The sequence below is a fragment of the Liolophura sinensis genome, chromosome 9 (genome assembly GCF_032854445.1).
Source record: "Liolophura sinensis isolate JHLJ2023 chromosome 9, CUHK_Ljap_v2, whole genome shotgun sequence".
In the NCBI taxonomy this organism is placed as follows: domain Eukaryota; kingdom Metazoa; phylum Mollusca; class Polyplacophora; order Chitonida; family Chitonidae; genus Liolophura; species Liolophura sinensis.
The window spans coordinates 16,116,214-16,129,074 of NC_088303.1; the positions used below are offsets into that span (position 1 = coordinate 16,116,214).

At 39.1% G+C, this 12,861-nt stretch overlaps 1 protein-coding gene across 1 annotated transcript in view; it reads right to left on the bottom strand.

Moving 5' to 3' along the window:
- Window positions 1-6,611, bottom strand: part of LOC135475646 (uncharacterized) — a 37,433-nt gene extending 30,822 nt beyond the window's left edge. The window contains 1 exon segment of the mRNA XM_064755578.1: window positions 6,520-6,611. The gene's annotated coding sequence lies outside the window, so the exon portion shown is untranslated.
- Window positions 6,612-12,861: the final 6,250 nt, after the last annotated feature.

Sequence of the window (12,861 nt, forward strand, 5' to 3'; positions counted from 1 at the left end):
CTCATACATATGCTGTACATGCATAAGTATGCATCCATGTTTCCTTGTTTCCCCCATTTACATTTAGATGTGTTATAAGGTCACTCAGCACAAAAATGCCATGGTTAGGCTAATTTTATACCTGAATACCATGGCTGTTTTATTATAAGGGGTCCACACAGATAGTCCTGCAGGACACCTATTGTGTTAGTTCAGGTTATTATTATTCCACAGATTTTGTGAGCAACATACAGCCTAGACTGCTTGACTTGAAATTTTGCAATAAAAGTTCCCAATACCTGAAGTTGTGCAGCACGGAGCCCGATTTTTTTTTTTATGTCATATGGATTGACGGCCATATTGGATTTTGTGTGAAATTGCTTAAACATCTTTTTCCCAAGAAGCAGTAAACAGATTATTCTGAAAGTTGATATGCAGGTAGCCCATTGGTAGCTACAATAAGTTTGAAAAAAACTCGCCATTGGTCAAAATTGTGACTTCACAACTAGCTTAGCTTTGAAATTTCAATTTTTTAAATCGTATTCTGGCGCATTTTGAGCCACTGATTCCGAATCTCCTTTTTCTTATCTTTGTAACTTTTAAGATACAGTCAAAAATCTCAAATTTAGTTACGTAATTTCAATGACCTGTAACTCTAGAACTATGGGAGCTAGAAAGGCGAAAGTTGCCCAAGGCATGCTCTTTGCGTAATGTGACAATGAATTTGTGCTACAGTTAATAATTTTCTCACTAGGAGCATTTAAATGACACCACCGTTTTATTTCATAAATTCATGTTTATCCTATTGCTTTAACATTGAGATCGACGGCATCTGGACAGATATACAATCTGTTGACCTGCTCGTTTCTGCTGCACTGTCAGTGATTGGTGCGTTAAAGGCTCGGTGCATTAAAGGTTTGTTGCGTTTAGATATAGTTCAGTTGTCTCCCATTTGACAGTGTACAGTGTTTTAACTACGAAAACAAACGATGTGGACCCCAGTCGAAACTGCTTTGCAGTTCTAGTTATTATGGTTTTTTGTTTTTTTTTTGAAGTATAGTTTTGCCATATTCTAACATAACATTTATAGTCTAATCTAGGCACCATTTCTGGGCATTAATTATGCTGGCGTGTTTAGAGCAGTTTAAGAAGATTCAGTGTTAATCTTTAGTCTACATGTCTACATGTAAACAAGTTTGCAGAAAAACACTGCCAATGACAACAGAATTTCTAAAATTAATATATTACACATACACCACTGTACAAGAAAAAACTGAAAAAGTAGTCGGTCTTTTCTTAATTTTGGAAAACAGACTTGGGCTTTTCTGGTACATTAACGTAATAAAATTTGCTGACAGGGATACACCACCCATATCTCGTGAATACATGTATTTGAATGCAGCGTTCTACTGGCAGCTGTCCAGTGTAGCTATCTATATTGATTACTAAACATGGCTTTCTTCAAATTACTCTACAAATAATTAAATATAACGCAGAACTTGTCGAAAACATTTTTCGTTTACCTCCATGAGGACTTTGTTTCAGTACTTGCATAACAGTGGCTTATTGCTGATACAAAACTAAACTACTAAACTACTATTTGTGAGTCTAGCTGCTGTTTCTCTACAGCATAATGGTGAGGACACTATACATGACACCAGACATAAGCATAGTGGCAGAACACCCAACAGGGCGCCTGACTTGAACAAGATGGTGAGAACATGAGACTTGAGCAAATTCCTGAGTACACCTGACACAACACCTTATCCAAGCATGATGTGAGGACACAAGACGTGAAACCTCACTCAAGCATCATGTGAGGACAACAGGCCTTACTCAAGCAGAGATGAGGACACATGACAGGACACCTCACCCAAAAATGATGTGAGGACCCCAGATAGGACACCTCAATCAAGCACAACATGAGGACACTAGACAGGTCATCTCATTCAAACATGAGATAAGGACACCTGACACAATATGTCACTCAAACATGATGTGAAGACACCAGACCAAATGCCTGACTCAATCATGATCTTGAACACACCAGACAATGTGTGAGTATACAATGTGTGCTGTGATTGGGAGAGGACATTTATACATCCTCACCCAAGAATTATGTTGAGGACACCAGACAGGACACCTCACTCAAGCATGGTGTGAGGACACTACACAGGACACCTCCCTCAAGTATGATGCAGAGAACATCAGTCAAGGCGTTACATTCCCTTCTGCTTGCAATCTTTGACAATGAACTATTCCTCACTGTGAAACGAACACTGCAGCCAAGTATTTTTGTTGACGTATCGTCTGCAGCAAACTGGTTAGTACATGTACATGTTCGATCGTTTGCCTTCACTGGGAATGAAATACTAAGTTGAAAATAATCCACCATATAATGATTACATATGGTTAGCCTTTATTGCTTTCACCTAGGAAGGAATGAAAGTAACAAAGTTGCGATACGTTGCCCTGTTACACCTTGCGTGTGATATCTATTCATTTTTGTCAGCGAAAACAACATCCTGTTTTATAGTAGGCTCATCCATTCTATTTACGTAATTAGGCCAGTGTTTTGCATGCATATCAAAGGGAGTAAAACATGAGATTTATAGTCTTTGATCGTCTTCTTTATATGTAAATCGGAAACAATCGACAGTTATAGAATAATACATATACTTTTTTTTGTATTTTACAATCATATGTGAGAGTATTTCGGCAAGGTTTATCCATGAGTAAACCAGATGCGCTACCTGGAGCAAGCAAAAGCGCTGCCTGGAGGAAATTAACATACCCTCTCAGTGGTAGGGTGTTGGTAAACCTACAGAAGCAGTATATCACTATTAATAATCCTTTCAACTGTTAATTCTCCAACATTTGCATTATTGTTACTTACTGTAATTCTCCAACACTTGCTTTATTGTTACTTACTGTAATTCTCTACACTTTCATTGCTACTTTTCTTCAAAAAATTCTTCACACGTTCGCAATATTGTTAACTTACACAGTGTAATTCTCCACACATTTACGCTGCTACTTAGTTCTAGTAATTCTCCACACATTTACACTGCTACTTAGTTCTAGTAATTCTCTAACATTTTCACGTTGTGTTCATATCGGTTTGTTTTGAAGATTTTTTTCCTTGTCGACTGATAAAAATACATTGTTTGTGTGAAGGCAAACCTAGCAAAGTTAATCTTATGTTGATAATCAACTAGATACTTGAAATTTAACCATGTTTAGAGTAAACGAAATTTTATTTATTTATTTATTTATTTGATTGATGTTTTATGCCGTACTCAAGAATATTTCACTTATACGACGGCCGCCAGCAAGCATTATGGCGGTTGGAAACCGGGCATAGCCCAGGGGAAACCCACGACCATACGCAGGTTGCTGACAGACCTTCCCACTTACGGCCAGAGAGGAAGCCAGCATGAGCTGGACTTGAACTCACAGCGACTGCATAAACGAAATTACCACAACTAATATATCCTTAAGTTAATTTGAAAGAGCTGTGGAAACAGACCTACATGTAAACAGCCACAGTCTTTTCTCAAAACTAACCTTGCAATGGTAGCTCTAAAAATATACTTTTAATTCACAATTCTTGTTATGTCATGGTATACGCCATGTTAAAGATATCGAAACCACAATGTCGCATCATCTGTACCGCACGTAGATATGGCCAAGAGATGAAACAGGGTTCATGTGATGTCAGCGGAAACAGCTGCTTTCTATGGTTATACAAATAAAGCATGTCCGATTGGCTAAAATTGATAACATGGTAGCGCTTTTGATTTTTCTCAACATGCATAATTATGTTTCCTTTGAACTTCCATATCTCAGTTTTTCATCATCACAAAAATAATAAGGTATGCTTTCTAAACTCAATGTGATACACTTCAACGATGCATATATATACATTTGGTTTAATGTTTTTTTCTTCAAATCAGTGATATTCTTCAGTGGATGATACACTTTAGACAGGTTCAGTTAAATGATACATGTAAATTCAGTTTTCATTTACAGAGCAGTTCACATTTCAATTAAAACACCATTTGGACAGTGAAAATACTCCTGGAAGTGAAACTGAAGGGTGAATTTCAAGATTTTGGGAGATGGAGAATTTAAACATGAAAATGATCAAATTCTGGACAGGAAATATTTTTCTTAATAATCTTGTCAAACCTTTCACCGCCATTAATGACTTTAAGTTTCAACCACAGTATATGTGGTTAAAGATGACTATAATAAAAACACAGGTGATTTGGCCAAGTTATTTGTTAGCTTGACCTTGAGGCTGCATGGCTCAAATAGTAAACCTGAACAGTATCAAAAGCTGAACAGAGTGAAGGAGACTGACACCAGGAGAAGGTCACAGACCTGTGAGTGAGTAAGGCCAGCACTTGAGCTGGGAGGGAACAGCTAGGCTGGTGACGTAGCCATATTGAACTGTGTGGGGCCTGCGCTAGCCCCACAGGCCCGTCACTGCGGCCTTAGCTGCAACTTGGGCAGCATGCAAGACCCGACAGTTGTGATCGCCAGTTGTGACAACTGCGGCCAGTCGGCTCTGAGCTGTGCCCTCAAACACTACAGCTGCATGAAAGCTGTTTAGCTTGACTGCATGAAGAGGCTGCACACTGTTTCACTGAAAACCTGGAGTTATGCATGCATGCCTATACCTACAGCATTTAACATAAACAGCCAGTCAACCTTATTTTATTAATGTATATTATCCTCGTCCGTAGACATACATGTATATATGCCCTATTAATCTGACACCATACTATCATGTCGGACATGTTTGTGCAAATCCTCAATATGAATAATAGACACATATAACCATACTGACTGACAGCCATTAATAGTGAACAATAAAAACATGTTTTAACAGAAGTTTTCATCTCCTAGTCGCAAATCCTTAATTACTACAAGCATGTATTTGCTCAATGTTTTCCCTTTGTAGGCTAAACATTTTCATATTTCCTTTTTCTCTGATTATATCCCATGTGGAAGACCAATATAACACATGTATTCCTATCTTGACATACACGTTAAATGTGGCACAGTAAATTCTATCTCTACTGTCCTTTATCTCTCTACCAACAGGCCAATGCTCAACTTGTTTATATCTATTTATAGCAGGGCTATGTGCCTCTGTTCAGACAACCAAAATGGTTTTTCTCAAAACTAACCTTATACCTAGAGAGAAAAAAGGAAACATATTGATTCCAGATCTAATGAACTACACAAGGCCAGAGCAATGGCGAGATGCTGCTTTACATAAAACAGCATTGTTCCTGAAAAAAAAGTCATTATTTTCGCTTTTTAATTTTCTTCCTATGCAACATGAAAACACAGTTCAACTTTATCTCATTATTTCTTATCGTTACTGTTATTAAACATTAAAAGAATGACTATTTCAACAACAGAAATGACTTTACCAAGAGAAGGAAATAAATTATACATGGCTGTATGTGTTCATATATGCTTACATATTGATCTCCATACTGTTGACGAAACATATAACATTTCTGTATAAATTTATACACATTTAGGGCACATACCCAGCAAAGGTGAACTGACCATTCAAGCCGTAGTTTAGATATACATACATATAATAATAAAGCAGATTCAAGATCATATTTGTTTCTACATTGTAGGCCTATGTTTCTAAATGACAATCTGACTTTCCTAGCTTCACCAGCCAGGATGCAAAAAGGAAAAGAATAACTTTTCTCAAAATGTTACTATCTCTTCACATCTGCATGTAATGGCTTTAAAGCATTAGCAGTTGGTGACAGTGATGGACTCATCAGAAAAACACCTATTTAATGACACATTTTGACAATCTTTAGTCTCTCTGTACATTTGAGATAGCCATTGGAGAACAGCCTACGTGCATGAGCTGTCAGCCATGTTTGAAGGCCGACTTCCTCGCTGGCGGAACACAAGGGGCCTTTGAAAGCTTGTACAAACCTTCCACATCAGCCATCCTTTCAAAAACCACAGTAAATTTCTACAAGAGTTTACTTACTAGTTGGTGATATGGGTTAATCCTGCGGTTTGTGAGCTAAAACAAGCGTTGATGGCTAAATGTCGGTGAAATTATGTACGTAACATCAGCTGTACATGGATAAAGCACCAGTCTTTCTTCCCAGTCTACGTGAGTCGAGATGGGCTGACTATGTATGTCGTCTCTGCATATAACCTTACAAAACCTCTCTCAATAAAATCGCATTCTCGCCTGATTTTTCGAAATGAATCTTGCCCAAATGGATACTGCCTAATGCTTAATTCTTCCGCTATTGAATCATACAATTGTTTGGTATTTTTCATTGAAAGTTTTCCCGTAAAGCCGAGCTTTAATGAGTGACCCACAAAAAGTACTGTTGTGTTTTCTGGCCGACTGCGGCAGATAACACCCATGTGCATGCACAAGGGCCTAGGATAGTATGTGCCTGTACAAGTCCTTTCTGGAAAAAAAATGGCAGACTAAAATATGCAATAGCATCAGCACGCTTTCGGCATGATTACCTGGAAATAAAGTCACCGACTTTTCAAAGCTTCTCTTTTCCAAAACTGATTCCATAAAAGAGGACTGAAAACGTCGTAAATTTTGACAACTTATCCTGTCCCGCAGCTATCCCCTGCCACACCACGTGGATTCTCCCGTCCACCAGGGGTGGATGTATTGTATAGCATTTGTCAGATTCTGCAATTTTGGCAGTTTTGGTGCGGAAAAGATGCTTTCAACCATATTGGTCTAATATTTATGTCACTGACATCGATACTGAAGACTTGAGTTCGAGTTTGAGGGAGGTAACGTTAAAAGATTCGGTGACACAGCTAAATTGGTTTCCCCATATGTAAGCATCGCACATGCAGGCTACAAACACGTGGTGCAGAATGCATGTAGGCGTTAAATACATTGAAACAGCCAAGAGCTGCGTTTTTCCCAAAATGTAATGAGGTGTTTTAACTGATAAGTACACCGGATATATCACGTAGACATACATATACCAAAATTAATACACATGTAAACCACCTAGTGATAATGAATGAAGCATTTGATATATCAATGAAGCATTTAATCACCATCATTGTTCTAGCTATGATGCGTGTTATACAAAGGGATTGAAAATGTGATTAAGGTTACTCGTAATTGATTACAGTTATTTAATTAAATATCACTTATTGGCAACACTGATCAACACCGATCTGTTTATGTTATACAATTGAATTTAAGCCCGATTTTCTTATGAGAACAACACTAGAGTACTGAAAAATTACGTCAGATATCACAGATTCGGGGGTGTTATACATTATATTCATTTCTTGTATAGAGAACATAATACTATTAAACAGTACGTGTATAGTTTAGAAGACTGGAGATATAATGATATGCGCGTGTATAGGCTAAATGGAGGATACATATACCTTATCGAAACCACGTCACGTGATTGCATATAAGGTGGGCAAAAGTCCTGTAAGCACGGAATAAAAGCTCAAATAGGTCAGAGGACGCAGATGGAGTTCTGTGGTCTCGCATTTGCGCAATGAAGTGTGATATGGTTGCCCCGAATGTTTAACTTCTCTTTAATTATACCGGCAATACAGTGTTACGTGCAGACCAGCTGCTAATATTCCTGCATATTGTATTTTAAATGCAAACAGTGTTGTTTCTGCTTGATAACTGTGGGGGCTCATATTAAATATGGCTGTCAATTTTTTCTCAGTTTTAGCTCGCATTTTGGAGATAGGCGTATTTATGAATTTAAGCTGTATACATCTATGTATGTTAGATGGCCGTGGGACAAGTTAGATACAAGTTATATGCGTCTGCACCTGTTAGTATAAAAGTCACCAAATACAGAGACTATAGGACGTGGATACCAGTAAACTTATCCCAAATCGAATAAATACCTATGTACATGTATCTGAACCAGGCCCACTGTAAATGTTTACCACATTCTATAAGACAGCTGTAGGGGTTTAACAAAGACTGAACAGCGCATACACACTTGGATCATGAGTATATAAATAGATAACGACGGAGTGAATCAGGGGCTTACACCTGTTAAATATTTATGCTCAAACGTATACATACATAGGAACTGTAGGAATATATATATATATATATATATATATATATATATATATATATATATATATATATATATATATATATATTAATGCCACAACTTTCAATTTTCCAATTCTACTAACCGACCCCGATGGCTCTGTCGATAGAGCGTCTGATTCAGGAGCGGTAGATCCAGGGTCAGTCTTTGATCGGGTCACACCTAAGACCTTAAAAGAGGAAGTTGTAATTTCCTTGCTTGGCATTGAGCATTAAAGGGGTAGTGCAACCCGTACCAGCATGATGCCTCGAGCGGGGCAACCTAGTTGCCTTTGCGAAGTTGTCTCAGTGAAGCACTATTAGATAAAGGAGCGGTGGAAATCCGCCCTGCAACAAGGAGGCACATTACATGCACTCCGAGGACTCCCTCGTCTTCATATGACTGAAAAATTGTTAAGTGCGACGTTAAGCCCCAAGCATTCACTCACTCACTCAAATTCTGCTTCACTGTAGGTTTTATTATCGGGTGTCGTGTCTGGTGTCTGCCTTAGTCTAACTCCAGGGAGGCAGTCATACACGTACCGTTAAGGCATTATTGGGTGTCATGTATGGTGTCTGTCTTATCCTATAGCTCCAATGAGACACAAGCCGTTAACGGCATTATGAGTGTCATGCCTGGTGTTTGCCTTATCCAAGCTCCAGGGAGGCGTGAGCCGTCAACGGCCTTATTGGGTGTTGTGTCTGGTGTCCGCCTTAACGGCATTATTGGGTGTCATGCCTGGTGTCTGTTTGATTCTAACTACAGGAGGCAGTTATATATACACGTACGGCATTATTGATGATATCAATTTGATCATGCTACATAAACTACGTCACTTTCACCAAGCATAAAAAAATGCCAAATGTATCAAATACATCGAATGTCAATCGCTGAACGAATCCAGACATCTGTATTACATAGTCTAACTCAAGTCCTTCATGCAAATAAACATTCATCTTTTGATTTATTATACCGATAAAATATATGCCAGTATGATTCATGAACTATTTTACGCTTAACATTTGAAGCTGATCGGATATTGATGCTGGTGTGTTGTGAACTGTTTCAAACACTAACTGTACCACGTTAAACAACAATACAATTTCAATTAAGGTATGATTATTTCCTTTTACATACCACCAATTGGAATCGTTTGATCGCTTCTTAGCGATACTGCAATAAATTCAGGAGTTGTTATCCATAAGTAATGCCTCTGTCAATCTATACCATCCCAATTCCTAAATGCCTCTGAAAGAAGCGATACTGCATGAGTGGAATGTGTCGAATCGTCAAATCAATCAACTCGCGACACGCCTTCTCTGTGTAATGAAAATATATAACAATTGCAGCATTTGTAACCTTGCCTGAGTTTGTAGAAACATTACCCAAATATGTAAAATGGTTGTTACTCCAAAAATGTAAAACATTTGACCGAATACAGAACCTGTTTAAACGAGCAAACCTATAAACAAAATTGTCAAAAAATATCATTCTTTTATGTACTAATCAAGGTAAAAACTCTGTATCCAGGTTAGGTACATGCATGTATATACTTTTGCACAATGTCATGGGTGTAGGCAAACCCTGCAGGGAAGAAGTTTTCCATTTGGACAGTAAAATTGGGCTCAGTGAGGATTTTTATATCAGAGAAGGAAGGAAGGATGCAAGAAAATTAGATCTGCTTGTGAGAACGGAATGGGTGGATGACAATGGAAGGGGTGCAACTGTCGCTCGGATAGGAGTGAATGAACGGAGGGTAACTATTGTGTGGGAGAGCAAAGTACGGAAGGCAACCGCTGTCATTTCTCAATAAGTAGACGACAACGTGCTTGGGAGAACTGAATTAATGGGTGAGAACTTTTACTTAGTAAAACTGAACGGATGGGTAGCAATTTCTCCTTGGGAGAAAGGAATGGATGCACGACAAGTTCTGTCTTGGAGAACTGAGTGGACAGAGGGCAGCTTTTGTCTAAAGAGGAGTTAATGGATGGGGGCTGACTATTGTGTGGGAGAATACAGGATGGGAGGCAATTATTGTCTGGGAGAACGATATGGATGAAAGACAATTTCTGCCAGGGAGGACTGAATGAGTAGAAAGCAACTTTTGTCTGGAGAGACAAGTAAACTGGTTGTTGTTTAAAGCCATACTGAAGAACTTTTAATATGTGGAAGACAGTGGAATTCCCCAGGTAAATTACGTATAGAGTTTGCTCGTCACACTGGTGGAAGACAAGGGATCTGCATGGAACACATTTAAGGTTGCACAAACTCAGTTTAAAGTTATTGTTGCCAATGCCTCACTAACATGGCCACTAGGCCACGGGCTTTAATATCCATTCATTCAGTTCCCGCTGAAATCCCTGGCCAAGTGGTCATGTTCGCGTCGCTTTGTAGGCTAGTTAATTGAGTAAACCAGAAATTCATGTCCATGTGCAGAGGTTGAAGATTTGAAGGAGCCATGTGTAAAAGGCGTGCCTGATCATAACCGTGGTACAGTAACAAATACGATATTTATCTACAAGAATTATTAGGAACGAGTTCTTATTATGATTTAATGACAACAACGTATACAACAACAACATCCAAGTTCTTCGCAATCGTCGTATATGCTGGATTTCATTTTATGCCTGTTTGAGGATTAACGCGCCGCTTTTAACACCATTTCGGACATGGTGTCCACTAACATATCAGTGCAGCCTGTTTGTTGAGGGTCACTTGTCTACCACCAATATTGTGTGCATATCTGTATGTCACATCTGGGAAAGTTCGTTAGTAACGCACCAAAGGTCAGTGGTTTCCTCAACACATAATACTGACCTTAATCGCAAAAGTGAAAAATCAATCAGTCAAGCAATAAAATAAAACAAACGGCACACGCGGAAATCATTTTAACGGAAGATAGTTACCTTGAAGTAGAAGGAGGCCTGTTGGTTGTCAATAGTTTCTAACAGTGACCCGACTCAATCGGACTTGATCTTGTGTCTCTCACTTTCCAGATAGTAGTATACACACTTGGATATTTGCATATACTTACATCAATGCACCGATTGTGGGAGCATTAATTGGCATGCATACGTTCCCAGACAAAAGCCGTTACATAACATTTTTGAAATGACGACCCACCAAGCGTTTTCTACTATTTGGATAAGTTTATGTTATGCAACCAGTCCTGTTTTCTCGTTCTAATCTCAAGGCAGCAACAAGTACCATTTTTAAGTCTTTGGTATGACTCGTCCCGGATTTGATCCCAAGTCCCTCGACTTGAGGGGGGCCACCTAAACATTAGGCCACCGAAGCGGTTCATTTGTCATTGTGTTTCTTGGTGATTTTCCCTAGCCTTGATCTAAACCCACATAATATAAAGCTGACGTTAGAACAATTCGTCCTTCGGATTTAAATGAACCAGTTCAGTTGGTGCTTCTCTTCTGAACCTGTATCCATTCTACTTTGGTCATTGGTCCTTCGAATTGCACATTAATATACTCACTGAGGTTATTCATTTGTAAAATATTTGTGTCGTCCAATAGCATTTGCTAGGATCTGGTTGCCATAGCATCTGTCAGCTACGCCACAGCCACTGGTTCAGAAACGAAACTTCATAAAGGCTACTCAATCCAACGCCTTCACTTTATAATGATATGGATCCTCTAACTGACAAGACTGTTTTGCTTGCTAATGGGTATAGATTGCCCTTCTTAAATTCGGAAACTCGAGAGGCTTCGCTTAGTGCTCAGCACTGAGAATTTAAAGAAAGGAAACAGAACTTTCTCACAGTGTGAATGGATGGAGGTTATACCTGGTGTCTTTGATACTATTTCAGTGGCGGCACAACTTTGACGGCATGTGCTCGCCCTTTCACAAGGAGACACGGTTGGCCAATATGTACGTACACCTAATGACTCGCCGTCATAAAGACAGAAAAATTGCTAAAACACAAGCATGCATATGTGCATACATCGCATTTACACCTTGCATCCATGTTGACCGTAAGCGGTCGATGGCACTCGTGTGACCGTTAGCGTATGAACATAAATGCTACATATAATATTCTTGCCTTCTACCTATATGACATGCTACGAGTGTGTACGTCCTGCGTGGGAAGGCCGGTCACTAACTTGCCAAAGGTCGATGGTTAATCCTGGTCACACCGGTCTTCTCCAGCCAAAAACTGATCGCCACTGTAAAGTGAAATACTCTTGAATATGAATGGCGTCAACCAACAATCAAATAAGTAAGTTAATTTTACACTAAGTACAATACATGTATATTCAGTCGTATGCCATCTATACATCTATTGGAAGATGTCTGGCGATCCAGTGTATAATGTATCTAAATGCAATTTAAAGCATGACCCAAGATTTGGACACTCATGATACAGTTTGCAACTTTGATATGCACGCAACTTTCCAACATCATTTACAACCCAGGAGCCTCTCACCAATGCGGTCGCTGTGAGTTCAAGTCGAGCTCATGCTGGCTTCCTCTCCGACCGTACGTGGAAGGGTCTGTCAGCAACCTGCGAATGGTCGTGGGTTTTCCCCGGACTCTGCCCTGTTTCCTTCCACCATAGTGTTGGCCGCCGTCGTATAAGTGAAATATTCTTGAGTACGGAGAAAGACACCAATCAAATAGATAAATAAATTCCAACATCATTGGAAAGTTCTGCAGGCTTCCAGGCTGGCTTATTTTGGCTTCTTTGGGATGTGTGTTGATACATTTCTAACCTGGTCATTGATCGTTTCTTTCATATGCATGA